Here is a 14,647-nt window from a genome sequence, read left to right on the forward strand (position 1 = left end):
TTCAAGAACAATGGAATGTACATGTAGTTTAACTACAGTGAAACAAAAGAATCAAACTCAATCAATTTCTGGCATTGTGTGCATGCAGATGGTTTTTAAAATGTATTTCGAAATGTAATATATTGTATTTTATATTAACATTTATTCATTTTGCAGAAGCTATTATCCAAAGCGAGTTACAAATGATTATATTATATTGTATTATATACATTTATTATATATTATATTATAAATTATATTATACATTTATTATATTAGCCTATATTATATTATATTAGATGACATATTATATTACGGAATATACATTTCTGATTGTGTGCACCTATTGTCATCACGTGACTCCTTTAAATTCCCAAATTGTGATCAGATTCGCATTGATACATGCCTAGTATGCAATTAAAAGTTACATGCTTCAGTATGAACTCAAACATTTATCATAAGAAACTTCCAAAACCATATGATCTAAGCTACTGTATGCTGTCCTGGAGCAACATCTGAGACAGCTGGTACTTAATGAACTCAGTTACCTCTCCTGAGCACCAGTATGAAAGTACAACCTTTGAGCTTCTGAAGAAAAAACGTTTCTCAATCGGCATTTTTGTCTTCAATCCCACTAAAACCCTCTTAAACAAGATAAATTAAATTGATCTGCAAGCTTGACGTTCATAAGACTTGTTTTCAGAGAATTTAATTATTACTTTTGCATGTGTAAACTTTTTAGATTTATACTTAAAATAAGAAATAAAAAAATAGAAAAGAAAAGTAAACTCAATTTAAGTTATATTCTCAGAAAACAAGTCTTAATTTGTCTTATTCAATTTTAAAACGTTTGTATATTTTAACTGGAAAACAAGGCACAATTACTCATTATGAAAATACATCTATTACAGATGTATTTTCTGAAACCATGATGTTTTAACTGGAAAACAAGACAAAATACTGATTAAGAAATGATAATAATTATTTTATTTTATTTATTGTTTGCATCGAATTGCAATACAATTTCCTCTGGGCAAAATACAAAATCCATAGGTACAATCCCACTCCATGTCCGAGGGCTGACTGTAGAATCTGTCTCACATCATCTCCGGTCACACGTCATTGAGTTTGCTCCTCAAAGGTAGCCCACGGAGGAGAACAGCGGGGAGGAAGGTTTATCGAAAGCAAAATGGTGATGCATGTGTTGTTATTGCCTTCAGGCCCTGTTGATGCTTTCTTTGAAGAACCTAATAATGTGAGTTCTTGTTTGGTCATGCAGCAGCTGTGTTGGAGTTGGCAGGTGGTTAAACGGGTGAGTAGGGGACTGCAGTGTCTCGGCGTCTCTCTCCTCCTGAGTCCAGGTCTCTGGCTGGAACACGGTGACCTATAGCTGCTCTTGGCAGAGCCGTGGGGTTACCAGAAGGGCAGAACTGCACTCCGAGTCTGGCATCTGTGGGTAATTCCCCCTCATACTGATTGGTGTTGGAGACTTTTAGCCACGTTCTTTCAGCTTAGCGTTCCCTACTGTACAGATTCCCACACAAACAAGCACACACCCCTTCATCCGATTTACATCAGTGCCCCCCCCCTCCCCCCCTTCCCCCCTTTTCCCCCTTTTAAACTCATTTTCCAGCTAAAAATTCTTAAATCAAGATATTTACTTGGGAAGCAACATTGCATGACTTGTTTTCATGACTTGTATCTTTATTGCAAGTGTATTTTTCTTTTTTTTCTTCTTTTTTTTTTTACTTGTATCACAAGTTAAATACAAGTAAAAAAAGACAATAAAAAAAAAGAATATTCTTATTCAGCAAGAATGCATTGATCAAATGTGACAGCAAAGATGTTTATAATGTTACAATAGATTTCTATTTCAAAGAAATGCTAATATCAATTCTAATATGAAGAACTTTCTAACTTTTTCATCAAAGAATCCTGAAAAATATTAAGCAGCACAACTGTTTTCAACATTGATAATAATAGGAAATATTTCTTGATATTAGAATGATTTCTGAAGGATCATGTGACACTGAAGACTGGAGTAATGATGCTGAAAAATCAGATTTGCCATCACAGGATTAAATGATATTTAAAACAGCTATATTGAATGGTATTAATATTTCATAATCTTATTTTTGATCAAATAATTGGTGAGTATAGGAGACTTTTTTCAAAAACATTAAAAAAATCTAACCGACCCCAAACTTTTGAACAGTAGTATGCATTCTCTGAAGACTAGTCATAATATTTAATGCAGTTATTCAAGTAATTATATTTTTGTTTTGTTGATATTTTTACTGGACAATTAGATAAAAATACCTTTTTTTATCAATTTTATTTTTTTAATTGAGCTTTATGGAGCGAAGCGGCTAACTTGCAGGTCAAGTGTTGTAAAGCAACGCTCAAAAATTCGAACAATTTCTACCGCTTCTGACCTTTCGAAGAACAGCCAATGATAACCATATTTTTTTTTAATCATTTACTGTGCAGACTTCCTGCTTTCTTGCAGTCTAGCATCCTTGTAAAATTGGAGGTCAAAGTAGCGTTGAACCCGAGCACGGTGTGCTGATGTCCTGCCGTGAAAGCGTCTCGCAGCGTGAAGCTTTCGTTAAACCCATGTGCACGGTTAGAAAACAAAGTAAGTTTTGCTCTGTCTCTCTCTTACTTTCTCTCTTCCCATCACCCATTTGTTATGTGTTTGTCTCAGCTCATGTTAGCCAAACATCCATCCCGCGTGTCCCCTGCTGCTAACAGCACAAAGACACATGCCACAGTGGGGCTGTCCATATCTTGATATATTCAGCTGTTTACTCATTCACACAGCGTGCTGGCTTTTATCCTGGTCGCTAAAGGAAGCCATTGTGGTGAAGTGGCATTAAAAGGCTTACAGTTATAAAGTAGCTTGTGCTCTCACACTCTTCCGCACATGAGCTGGTCAGGATGTGACACGCTCAGCCATTAAGCTTATTAACCAACTCACAGTTACTTTTCCACTAAGTCAACTCCCAAGCACCGATACACTAGGAAAAGCTGCCTGGGAAAAGAAAAGAGTCTCATGGCTGTTTGCTTAGTTTCAACAATATGTTTAGGGGAGTGACTAAATAAAATAGTGACACGACTAGCGTTTTTTTTTTTTTTTTCAGTAGGTGGCCGTGTAATGTGATACAATTGCTATATTTGCATTGCTATATTTTGTTATGATGTATTGAACATGCTGGTTTACAGCCAAGCGAACTGAGGTACTAATAAAATGTAGTCACCTACTGTAAGTGTTAGTGGGTGTCATTTGTCCCCACAGTGGGTGTCAATGACACTGTCATTTTTTTTGGTCCAGAGTATGTTGTTCATAAATAAATAAATGCCTTTCATATTCATATAGAGAACGATTTTCATTTTTATCATACATTTTCATATTTAATTTTTAAACTAAACACTTAATAATATGATTCACAGATTCATTTCTGCACAGATATTAATGTGGCACTTTTAGTTCTGAGTTTTGTTGCAATATACAAAATACTACAGTGGATTTTACTAAATAAAATGTATTTCGATTCATTGTTTTGGCAACTGTTTGTTATGGCTGGCAGAGTAGCAAACACTACTTTTTCAAAAGAGCAACTTGACTGTAGTTGAACTACTTTAAATCATGCCTAGCTTGTTGACAAGCTACAGTTTCAAAGTAGCTTCCACAGCACTGCTGTTTGGGAATTTTTTTGCATATAGTTTCGGGTCCCTCTGTTGTCATTTTGACAGAGACAGATGAGTCACACTCGACTTGGATGTCTCTGGCGAAATAGATGCCACCAGTACCTTGTATGAGTTTTTCACGCTGACTGTAAGAGTATGCAGGAAGCAGGAAGCAGAACCGGGCTCCGATTGGCAGGTCCTCAAATTGTCTCATATTCCAGTTGGGATGTTCAAGAAGCATGGATGTTTCTGAAGTTTTGGGACAAATGTCACGTAATGAGAATCGACTGAAATATGAAAATGGTTCGGGATGGATGCCGGGCGCCCTGCACTGTCTCTTTCGCTGTTGTTGTAATATTTCACCCAAATGGAGGGGCTGTCTTTTTAATCTGACCTTGTGCAATGGTCTGTGTTAGTTACGGCCACTGATGAGAAAAATTTACATTAATGACAGACATGTCATTTTGAGTAACTCTCCCTTCCGTTTTTTATGCTTTCACAGAGTCTGGGACAGTGAGACAGAGACAGAGAGAGAGAAAGAGAGAGAGAGAGAGAAAGAGAGAGAGAGAGAGAGAGAGAGATCGGCCAAGTACATTGACACTGATGGCATTATGCACTCATGCTGAAAGGTTTGTCATGGCAGTTTCCCAGGGCAGGAGAGCTCCCAGGTGTACTAACCTTTACAAAAAAATAAGTATACTTCAAGTTCATTTGATTAAGTTAAGTTTAGTAAAGTTCAAGTATATTTTCACTATACTAATATCAATGTACTATATTTTTACTTGTAAGTGTTTCAATACTACTTGGGATTAAATTGGCCCATTTTTTGGTGTTTAGAAGTATACTTTTAAGTAGTAAACTTTGAGAACACAACTAGTTTATAACTAGTTGTTTTTCGTTTGTACTGCAACTATAACTTAGGTATGCTGATAGTTTACTAGTCAAATACTTGTATCACATTTTGTAGTTTATGAATGTACACTTTGAAGTATACTCTCAGTAAACTACTAGTTTAGTAGTTTTATAGGCTACTGCAAGTAAGTTTTCTTTAAGTGAACATAACATCCTACTTATAGTTTACTATTTATATATTATTTTTGCACTTTAAGTATGCTAATATGTTGCTATTTTTGTCAAAGACTATGTCCGGAACGGATTCAGAATGATGATCAAAACACAGATGGAGTAGATCGAGTCCACCAAATCTTCACAGATGTTAACCCTTTCTGTGTCGACATTTCATTCGATGACGTTAGGCAGTTTTGAACTTATGCTGTTTAATGTTTGATGATCATGTTATTTTACATTGGCGTGAGCAATCTTCTGTCGCTTGTTTCTGCTTCTTTTTCACCTGTGTTTTGGTACAGAGATTCTGTACACTTTCAGAAGATGTGTCATAGCGCCCCCTACCCTATAACAGTGAAAACATGGATAGCTGGAAAATTCAGTCAGTGGCAGGGAAAAAGTAAATTGCAATGTACACTACCAGTGGACTAGCCTACACAAAAATTCAGACATTTTCAAACAATGTTTCAAACAAATTTTATATGACAGGATGTAAAACTATGTGATAAAAAGTATTTAATAGGCTGCTCCTATTAAAATGAGTAAACATTTTCATTTATGCATTTGGCAGACGCTTTTATCCAAAGCGACTTACATTGCATTTCAAGGTACACATCTACATTCTTACCAGTTCTGAACACAACTACACGCCATTATGTAGATTACTTAATTATACTTTATGTATGTCTCGATCAAAATAACGAGTACAAGGCCAAATAAACTTAGACCTTTCTGTCAGAATAAGTCAAGTATACTGTACTTAAGTGCAATTTTAATTATTTTTCTGAGAAAGTAGACTAAAATAAACCTCTTTTCCTAAGGGAATGTCTAAAATCCACATTCAAATCTTTTCTATTAACCTCTCCGTCTCTTGCGCACACATTCACATCCCTGATGTCCTGCTCTGGCCTGTGAATCAGCTTTTCTGTTTGGAATTTGTGCTGTTTGGGTGTGTGTGCGAGTGCATAAAAGTATGTGCCAGTATCCGCCCCTCTGGCCAGAGCCACCGTGTGACATCAAGCAGTAATGTAGCACTCTCTCCCTTACACTTGCCAAACTCATGGCCTCATCACTGGATCTCTCCCCTGGCTGGGATGCCTCTCCCTGGGTCTAATTGCTGGCTCTCTCCCCAGACATCCATGCCAAGCTCTGGGGCTAATTGTTAGCATTCCCCTCTGGCAGAGAGGCATGGCTGCATCTCACCAGCTGAATTATCAAAGGTGGAGTTTGGTTTTCCATGCACCACTTTGCCCGGTAATGTCCACTCTATGCAGTGCAGAGTACATGCACTTTTACAATTCATAAGGATTGTTCTGTAATAAAGGAACATTCTGTCGGGTATTAATCCTCATGTTGTTCCAAACTTGTTAGATTTTCTTTTTTCTTTGGAACATGTTAGATGTTTGGCCGAATGTTCACGCTGCTCTGCTCTCCAATGGGGATGGACAACAAACAATGTTTCTTGAGCAACAAATCAGCATAATAGAATGATTTCTGAAGGATCACGTGACACTGAAGACTGGAGTAATGATGCTGAAAATTCAGCTTTGCCATCACAGGAATAAATTACATTTTAAAATGGGAAACAACTATTTTAAATTGTAGTCATATTTTACAATATTACTCTTTTACCATATTTTTGATTGAATAAATGCAGCCTTGGTTAGCATAAGAGACTTCTTTCAAAAACATTTTAAAAAATCATAATTATTTCAAACATTTGTCCAGTAGTGTGCATGTATATACTGTAGGTATTTTGATCTCTAGACTTCACCTCAGAATGATTTGGATACATGTGGGATGATTAGCTTTTGTTTTGAAAAACCAATCTCTGGACATTAGAATGCATTTCAGGGGGTTGAGGGCGAGTAAATGACGACAAAGTTTTCATTTTTGTTTCTTTAACTGTTTCTTTAAAGATATTAGGAGAGGACACAGAAAACGACGGAGATCAAGAGCCTAATCGTGTCTGAGCATGTGCACTACCCACCATGCCACATCTCTGACACTGTGCATATTTTATGATGACTTACATGAAGTGGTGACCTCGTAAATATAGCCCTTAATGAATTGTAGATGTCAGCCACATTGGACTGGAGCATAAATTAGCCCATATGCAGGCTCTCTGATGTGACTCTATGAGGTAATTAAGCGTGTCCATTATTGTTCGAAGGCGACTCGATGTGAATGCCTTAGTGCTAGCGTGTCCCTCTGGTATGATGAACGGTAAAATTTGCCGGGACCACAGCAGCCATCGATCACATCGACGTACAAGTGTGTGTACAGGTGTGTCTTGAGAACTGCAGGCTGTTCTTACACTACTCAAGATGGATCTCTCTCTCTCTCTCTCTCTCTCTCTCTCTCTCTCTCTCTCTCTCTCTCTCTCTCTCTGTCTCTCCTTTTTTCCCTCAATCTGGCTTGGGATTGGTGCAGTCTTCCCATTGGCAGCTAGGAGCTGATGGATGAGACTGTTACATTGCAGTAAATGGATTAAGTGTTTTTTCCCTACCCTAACTCTACCGTTCTGGAATGCGGAGATTGGATTTGGTTTGACAGGCAGGCGGCGAGTTTTCAGGCACCACTGTGGGGAATTGCAGGGATGTTTCGTGCACACACCCACACTCGCACACATCCGTGAGAAGTAGATGAGTTAAATCATCAGTATGACAGGTTGACATGACAGCCAGGACATAACAGCAGACAGCAATGATTTCATTGGCCTGGTGTCCCTGGCTCTTTGGTGGATTCGTTCCTTTCCACATTCTGAGTTCCTCGATTCATTTGTGTATTTGTGCGCTCTGGTATTTAAGTGCAAACCGTTGCCAAGCTGTTAAAAGAACCTGTTCATTTTTTAACTGCTCTCAGATGAAGCAGCAAATAGAGGCACAGCTCATTACTTCAATAAGGGCTGTTCAACAGCTGCTTTACAAATTACAGACTAGACTAAATGTTTACAATTTATTATGAAAACGTTAGTGGTGCAAAAGTCGTGACAATGATAATCGTAGGGTTTGTAGGGTAAAAAATAGGGTTTCTAGGGTTTTCTGGGTGGTTGCTAGGGAGTTGTGTATTCAGGGTGTTGCCAGATAAGGTGTTCTGGGGGTTGCTAGGCTATTGTGTATTTGGGGTGGTTACTAGATAGGGTGTTTTGTGTTTGCTAGCGAGTTGCTAGGGTTTTGTGTATTCTGGGTGTTTGCCAGATATGATGTTTTGGGTGGTTGCTTGGGAGTTGCTAGGGTATTGTGTATTCGGAGTGGTTGCTAGATAAGGTGTTCTGGGTGGTTGCTAGGGTATTGTGTATTTGGGGTGGTTGCTAGATAGGGTGTTTTGGTGTTTACTAGCGAGTTGCTAGGGTTTTGTGTATTCTGGGTGTTTGCCAGATAAGATGTTCTGGGTGGTTGCTAGGGAGTTGCTAGTGTATTGTTTTTTGGGGGTGGTTGCTAGATAAGGTGTTCTGGGTGGTTGCTAGGGAATTGTGTATTCAGGGTGTTTGCCAGATAAGGTGTTCTGGGTGGTTGCTAGGGAGTTGCCAGGGTATTGTGTATTCAGGGTGTTTGCCAGATAAGGTGTTCTGGGTGGTTGCTAGAGAGTTTCAAGGGTATTGTGTATTCAAGGTGGTTGCCAGATAAGGTGTTCTGGGTAGTTGCTAGGGAGTTGCTGGGGTGTTTTGGGTGGCCGCTAAGATGTTATGTGTGATTGCTATGGAGCTGTTAGTTGCTTGGGTGTTCAATATGGTTGCTGGGGAGTCACTAATGTATACAAAGTAGTTGCTAGGGTGTTCTTTCATGGTTGCTAGGAGACACTTGTGTATTTTGGGTGTTTGTTAATGTGTTCTGGGTGGTTGCTAAGGCGGCTAGAAGCATATTCGGGTTGTTATGAGGGGCTTGCTAGGGTGTTCTGGGTGGTTGCTAAGGTATTTGGGTGGTTTTCTAGGTTATTCTGGGTGGTTGCTAGGGGGCACTCAATGGTTCTGCATGGGTGCAATGCAGTTGCTAGACTTTTTGAGGTGGTTATTAGAGTTTGCTTAGTGGTTGTTATAGAGCCATCCAGGTAGTTGCTAGGAGGTCATTAGGATGTTCTGCATGGTTGCAATGGGGTCTTTAGACTTTTCAGGTGGTCATTAGGGTGTTCTGAGTGGTTGCTAAAAGGTCTTCTGGTAGTTGCAAGGGGTCACTATTATATTTGAGGTAGTTGCCATGGTGTTTTAGGTGGTTGCTAGGCAGTTGCTATGGTATTTTGTGTTTTGTTAGGGTGTTCTGCCTGGTTGTTTGCTAAGAAATATTCAAAAAACATTATTTTACAGAGGGCAACCCCCTGTGATGCTGCAGAAAGAAAGACCAAGTAACCAGAAAAATATCCTGTGGCACATAACTTTCCTACAACAATATAGATTTGCATACTCAGAGTAGCTTTTAACACTTGATGATCTATCATAGTTAGCACACAGTGTAAATATGCACAAATCCCCTAGTCTTTTATCTTTTTCAGTATAGCGTTGGTTATGCTATTTATCCATCATTATCGGTCTCATGTCACTCTGACTTGTTCTGGTGACACACTTGAGAGTCTATACCCAGGCTCAGATTCATCCCTCCATTGTGACACCAATCCCCGGCTTTAACCAATCAGCTAAGATTAACCCTCAGCTCATCCAATCACATAATCAGGCAGGCTGAAGCTACGCCATCCTCAATCCTCCAGCAGGGAAATCACCAGCCTTAATCCTCCACCTCATCTGAAATGAGTTCACACCAGGTTGTGGCAGGAACTCTGCAGAGGAGCTGTGTGATGTGAGGCGGTGGCTTTCCATCAGGATGTGTATTTCCATCTTTGCCATTCTGAAAAGGTTTGACAAGCCTTGAAAAGCAAGAGCTTTTAGCAACGCTCCTCTGGCCACATCTCTAGACTCTAGACTTTTTCCCCTACCGTCTCAAATTTTATGATATTGTAGCAGCCAGACACCATTATGTTGTTGTCATGCCCAGTCGTGTCTTGTTCATTTGTTGTCCAATACTATATGGCAGCAACTTAATTAATCAAACAAACAGTGATTTCATATAGTGATTTCATACACTTTTTCACATTGTTATTTGGTCTTTTTTCTTGATTTTGTCTCAGTTTTTGGTGGACTATGATAGTTTAGTGCAATAAATGTATACTATAAATATTTTGTCATATATGTTTGTATATAATTGTAGGTCTACAAATGCTTACAGACATCTTTGACCACTATACCTTGTAGCATGAGTGGTGAGTTTGATGTGATCTTTACCTTGGTACAAATCGAACCATGAGTAATTTGAACCGTTACACCCCTAGTCCTAACCGAGCACTTTTATTGCTTGTTGCTCCATTACTGCAATTATCCCAACACTGTTTGTCACCTTCAAGCATAACATACATTTATAGCATAGCTGCAGTCGAGTCTCATTTAAAGGCCCACTGAAGTGCCTGGAAACGCGCAGCGTTATTCAATGTGTTGACGTAATTTCCACTAAAACAGGAAGACAGGGCGGGACATATCGAACAGCTCCACCCACTTTTTTAAAATAGCCAGTAGCGTTTAGTTTATATCACAGCTCGGCCAGAGCCATTGAGCTCGGTAAAGCCGCAGTTTCCTTCTCCTCCTATGTCCTCCACCGCTTTAAAATACAGCATTCTGTGCAGAATTCAAATGAGTCCGATACGTTTTCTGGTCTGCGCCGACTCGCGCATATAATCTGCTCTGTGCTATCATGTCTCTGGACCGGAACGTGAAACCAGACTTCATTCGCCCCAATGGAAAGCATATTTACACTGTCTGAATTGTTCCCTATCCCCTAAATAGTGCACTATGTGCCATTCACCATGTAGAAAATAGTAATTGTGTGAACAAGTGACATATTTTAGCCGCAGCTTCAGCATCTATTTTTAATGTAGGGGGCGCTTTAGATTCTAGAGAGCATTTGATTGGACAGGAAAACTGATGAGAATCTGAATTTCATTGTGATGTCATCAAAATTGTTGATCTATATTGGCGGAAGTGAGGGACTGTAAGTTCTGAACGTTTATGTCTTCTATAGCAAATTGTGTCATTGTTTTGGAGCACACTGCCTTATAGATAACAGTAAGGCTAACATATTCATACTAAAAGCCAAAAAACTTCAATTTTGGTTTCATGAGAACTTTAAATGAATATTTCCTTCAGCCAAATCAAATGATCTTTTCTACGTGCCCTCATTCTCCTGGGCTTCACTGTTTATTAGCTGCCTGGCTCTATCTGTCCTATTGATCAGTGTCTCCCTTCCTCTCGCACTGCGCCATCAGTATTAAAGATGGGCTCGCTCCACACAGATGGTGTCCTTAAATCCTTGGTCACTTACTGTTCCTCTCATTTCAGGGTGAACTTGATAAAGCTAAGCTTTGGTTTGCTTGCTTACGCCCCCATAATGCATCACAAAGACACAAGTGAATATATTATGTGAGTGACCGAATTTATTTCCGCTCACAAAAAATATACCAAAATTATATATTTTTTTAAATGACAAGTATGGAAAATTGTATATATTTCTATTTACTATATTTTTAATCATTTATTTTATATAATTAATTTTTTAATAAAACAATATACAGTTTTTAGGGTTAGTATAGTTAACTAAAACAAACATAAACACATTTTTGTTACTTGAAATAATAAAATATGACTTTTTTTTTCAGCTAGTTGCCAAAGCAACATTTCTCATTTTTATTTAGTTTAACTTGATTTACTAAAATAACTAAAACTTATACTGACATATTTTTTTTTAATAAACAATATAGGCATATCTAAAAAACAAAACACAGCAACTAATAAATAGTGGCAAAACACACAAATTGAATAAACTTAAAAAAAATAAAATAAATTCACTATATATCACTGATGCTAAAATAACACTGTTTTTTATAAGCAGTGTGATAAAAAATAAAATTTAATGACTGATAAAAAATATTGTAGAAATATACAATGTCCAGTTGAGCCATAATTGGCAGGTGTGGCAAATTTTGTTACATTTCAAGCAGCACAACATCTCAACCCCTAAAAACAAAGACATAAAACTCAGACTATAGGGTAAACGTTAAACAATAAATAAATAAAAAACAACAACATTTGATCACCTTATCCTTTGGATCTATAGCATTTTTCTCTGTCTTTCTTGCAGTTTTTTTCTTCTTCTCTTTTTCTCTCTGGCTAGCCTTGACCCACATGAGCAGATACAGATAATAAATAATAAATACAGGCTTTTCAGATTCCTGTCATCTTCTGTTTGCTGTCCTCCTACTCCTCCTCTTCCTCCTCCAGTGGAAAAAGGGCAGAGTTGTCAGAGGAGTCTAGAACAGACGTTTTTCCCCCTCTTTTCTTCCTTGCAGCCAGAGGAAACAGACCATGCTCACATTAACAGTATGACATTGTCAGTCTGCAGTATTTGGGATGATAAAAGCTTATGTTTTATCAGATAATTGAGCTGACAAATAAAATGTATAAAATATTTTACTTTCCAAACATATTAATTTCAAACAAGCTATAGAACATGTCCACCATTATTGCAGAGGAATGAATATACAGTTATTGGGGCATGTTGTCACACTATATGGGATAAGTTGTCACAATGTAAGTTATAAGTAAGTTGTAATGTAAGTTCATGGACAGAATATCAAACCATTGTTGCCAAACAATTACAATTATGTTAATGTTGTAATTAACTGTCTGCAAGATTTGACATACAATATATATATACACACACTGCAGGGATTTTGGCCCACTCCTCCATACAGACCTCCAGATCCTTCAGGTTTCTGGGCTGTCGCTGGGCATAATGGACTTTCAGCTCCCTCCAAAGATTTTCTATTGGGTTCAGGTCTGGAGACTGGCTAGGCCACTCCAGGACCTTGAGATGCTTCTTACGGAGCCACTCCTTAGTTGCCCTGGCTGTGTGTTTCGGGTCGTTGTCGTGCTGGAAGACCCAGCCACGACCCATCTTCAATGCTCTTACTGAGGGAAGGAGGTTGTTGGCCAAGATCTCGCGATACATGGCCCCATCCATCCTCCCCTCAATACGGTGCAGTCGTCCTGTCCCCTTTGCAGAAAAGCATCCCCAAAGAATGATGTTTCTACCTCCATGATTCACGGTTGGGATGGTGTTCTTGGGGTTGTACTCATCCTTCTTCTTCCTCCAAACACGGCGAGTGGAGTTTAGACCAAAAAGCTCTATTTTTGTCTCATCAGACCACATGACCTTCTCCCATTCCTCCTCTGGATCATCCAGATGGTCATTGGCAAACTTCAGACGGGCCTGGACATGCGCTGGCTTGAGCAGGGGGACCTTGTATGCGTTGCAGGATTTTAATCCATGACGGCGTAGTGTGTTACTAATGGTTTTCTTTGAGACTGTGGTGCCAGCTCTCTTCAGGTCATTGACCAGGTCCTGCCATGTAGTTCTGGGCTGATCCCTCACCTTCCTCATGATCATTGATGCCCCACGAGGTGAGATCTTGCATGGTGCCCCAGACCGAGGGAGATTGGCCGTCATCATGAACTTCTTCCATTTTCGAATAATTGCGCCAACAGTTGTTGCCTTCTCACCAAGCTGCTTGCCTATTGTCCTGTAGCCCATCCCAGCCTTGTGCAGGTCTACAATTTTATCCCTGATGTCCTTACACAGCTCTCTGGTCTTGACCATTGTGGAGACGTTGGAGTCTGTTTGATTGAGTGTGAGGACAGGTGTCTTTTATACAGGTAACGAGTTCAAACAGGTGCAGCTAATACAGGTAATGAGAGGAGAACAGGAGGGCTTCTTAAAGAAAAACTAACAGGTCTGTGAGAGCCGGAATTCTTACTGCTTGGTAGGTGATCAAATACTTTTGTCATGCAATAAAATGGAAATTCATTATTTAAAAATCATACAATGTGATTTTCTGGATTTTTGTTAGGGTTAGTTGAAGTGTACCTATGATAAAAATTACAGACTTCTACATGCTTTGTAAGTGGGAAAACCTCCTAAATCGGCAGTGTATCAAATACTTGTTCTCCCCACTGTATATATAAATACAATTGTTTTATTTGTGATAATGTAATGAAATATGGCAAATTGTGCGGACATAATTTTTGCCCAGGCTGTTATACAAAGAAATTATGTACACATGCAAAACAAGAGAGAACCAACAAAATATTAATAACTGAATATTGTTGTAGTCAATTTACGCTGTTTCCTGTGAGCTTTTTGTTTTTCCATGTATTTTTTGTGTGGATATTACAATAAAACCTGTTGTAGTTGCCTTTTTTTGCCAAATAATTTAAAACATTTAAATATTATTTCCCTCATACTTTGATGGCTTAATCGAACTTGTAGGGTCAGTAATTAATCTGAATGTTTGAATAGATTTTAAAATAAAAACTGACAGTAGCCATTGTCTTTCATAGTATTTTTTTTCCAACAATGTAAGTCAATGGCTACTGTCAATTGTTTGATTAACAACATTTTTGTGTTCAGCAGAAGAAAGAAATTCATACAGGTTTGGAACAACTTGAGGGTGAGTAAATGATGACAGAATTTTAATTGTTGGGTGAACTATCCCTTTAATGCTGTACCTGAATTACCCTGAAATACATTTACAAGAACAGCACAGGTGCCTTTGCAAATCTGAACTGAACCATTTCTTGTACAGCTGCATACTTATTAGTATGATTTGACTCAGAATGGTTTAAAGCACCGACAGGAACAGTCCAATGGCTCTCTGAGCGCTCTGTGCTTCTCTGCTGAGCAAAGCCGAGCTGATCCTGTGTGATAGTGCTGCTCTAATAAAAACACCATTTCAAGATAAGAATTGAATTTCACACATGGGTGCCCAGACACTACATATGTTTCTTCTTAATAAAGAACAACCACTCGTTCTGAAG

Source organism: Squalius cephalus (genome assembly GCF_949319135.1).
Source record: "Squalius cephalus genome assembly, chromosome: 18".
Taxonomy (NCBI): domain Eukaryota; kingdom Metazoa; phylum Chordata; class Actinopteri; order Cypriniformes; family Leuciscidae; genus Squalius; species Squalius cephalus.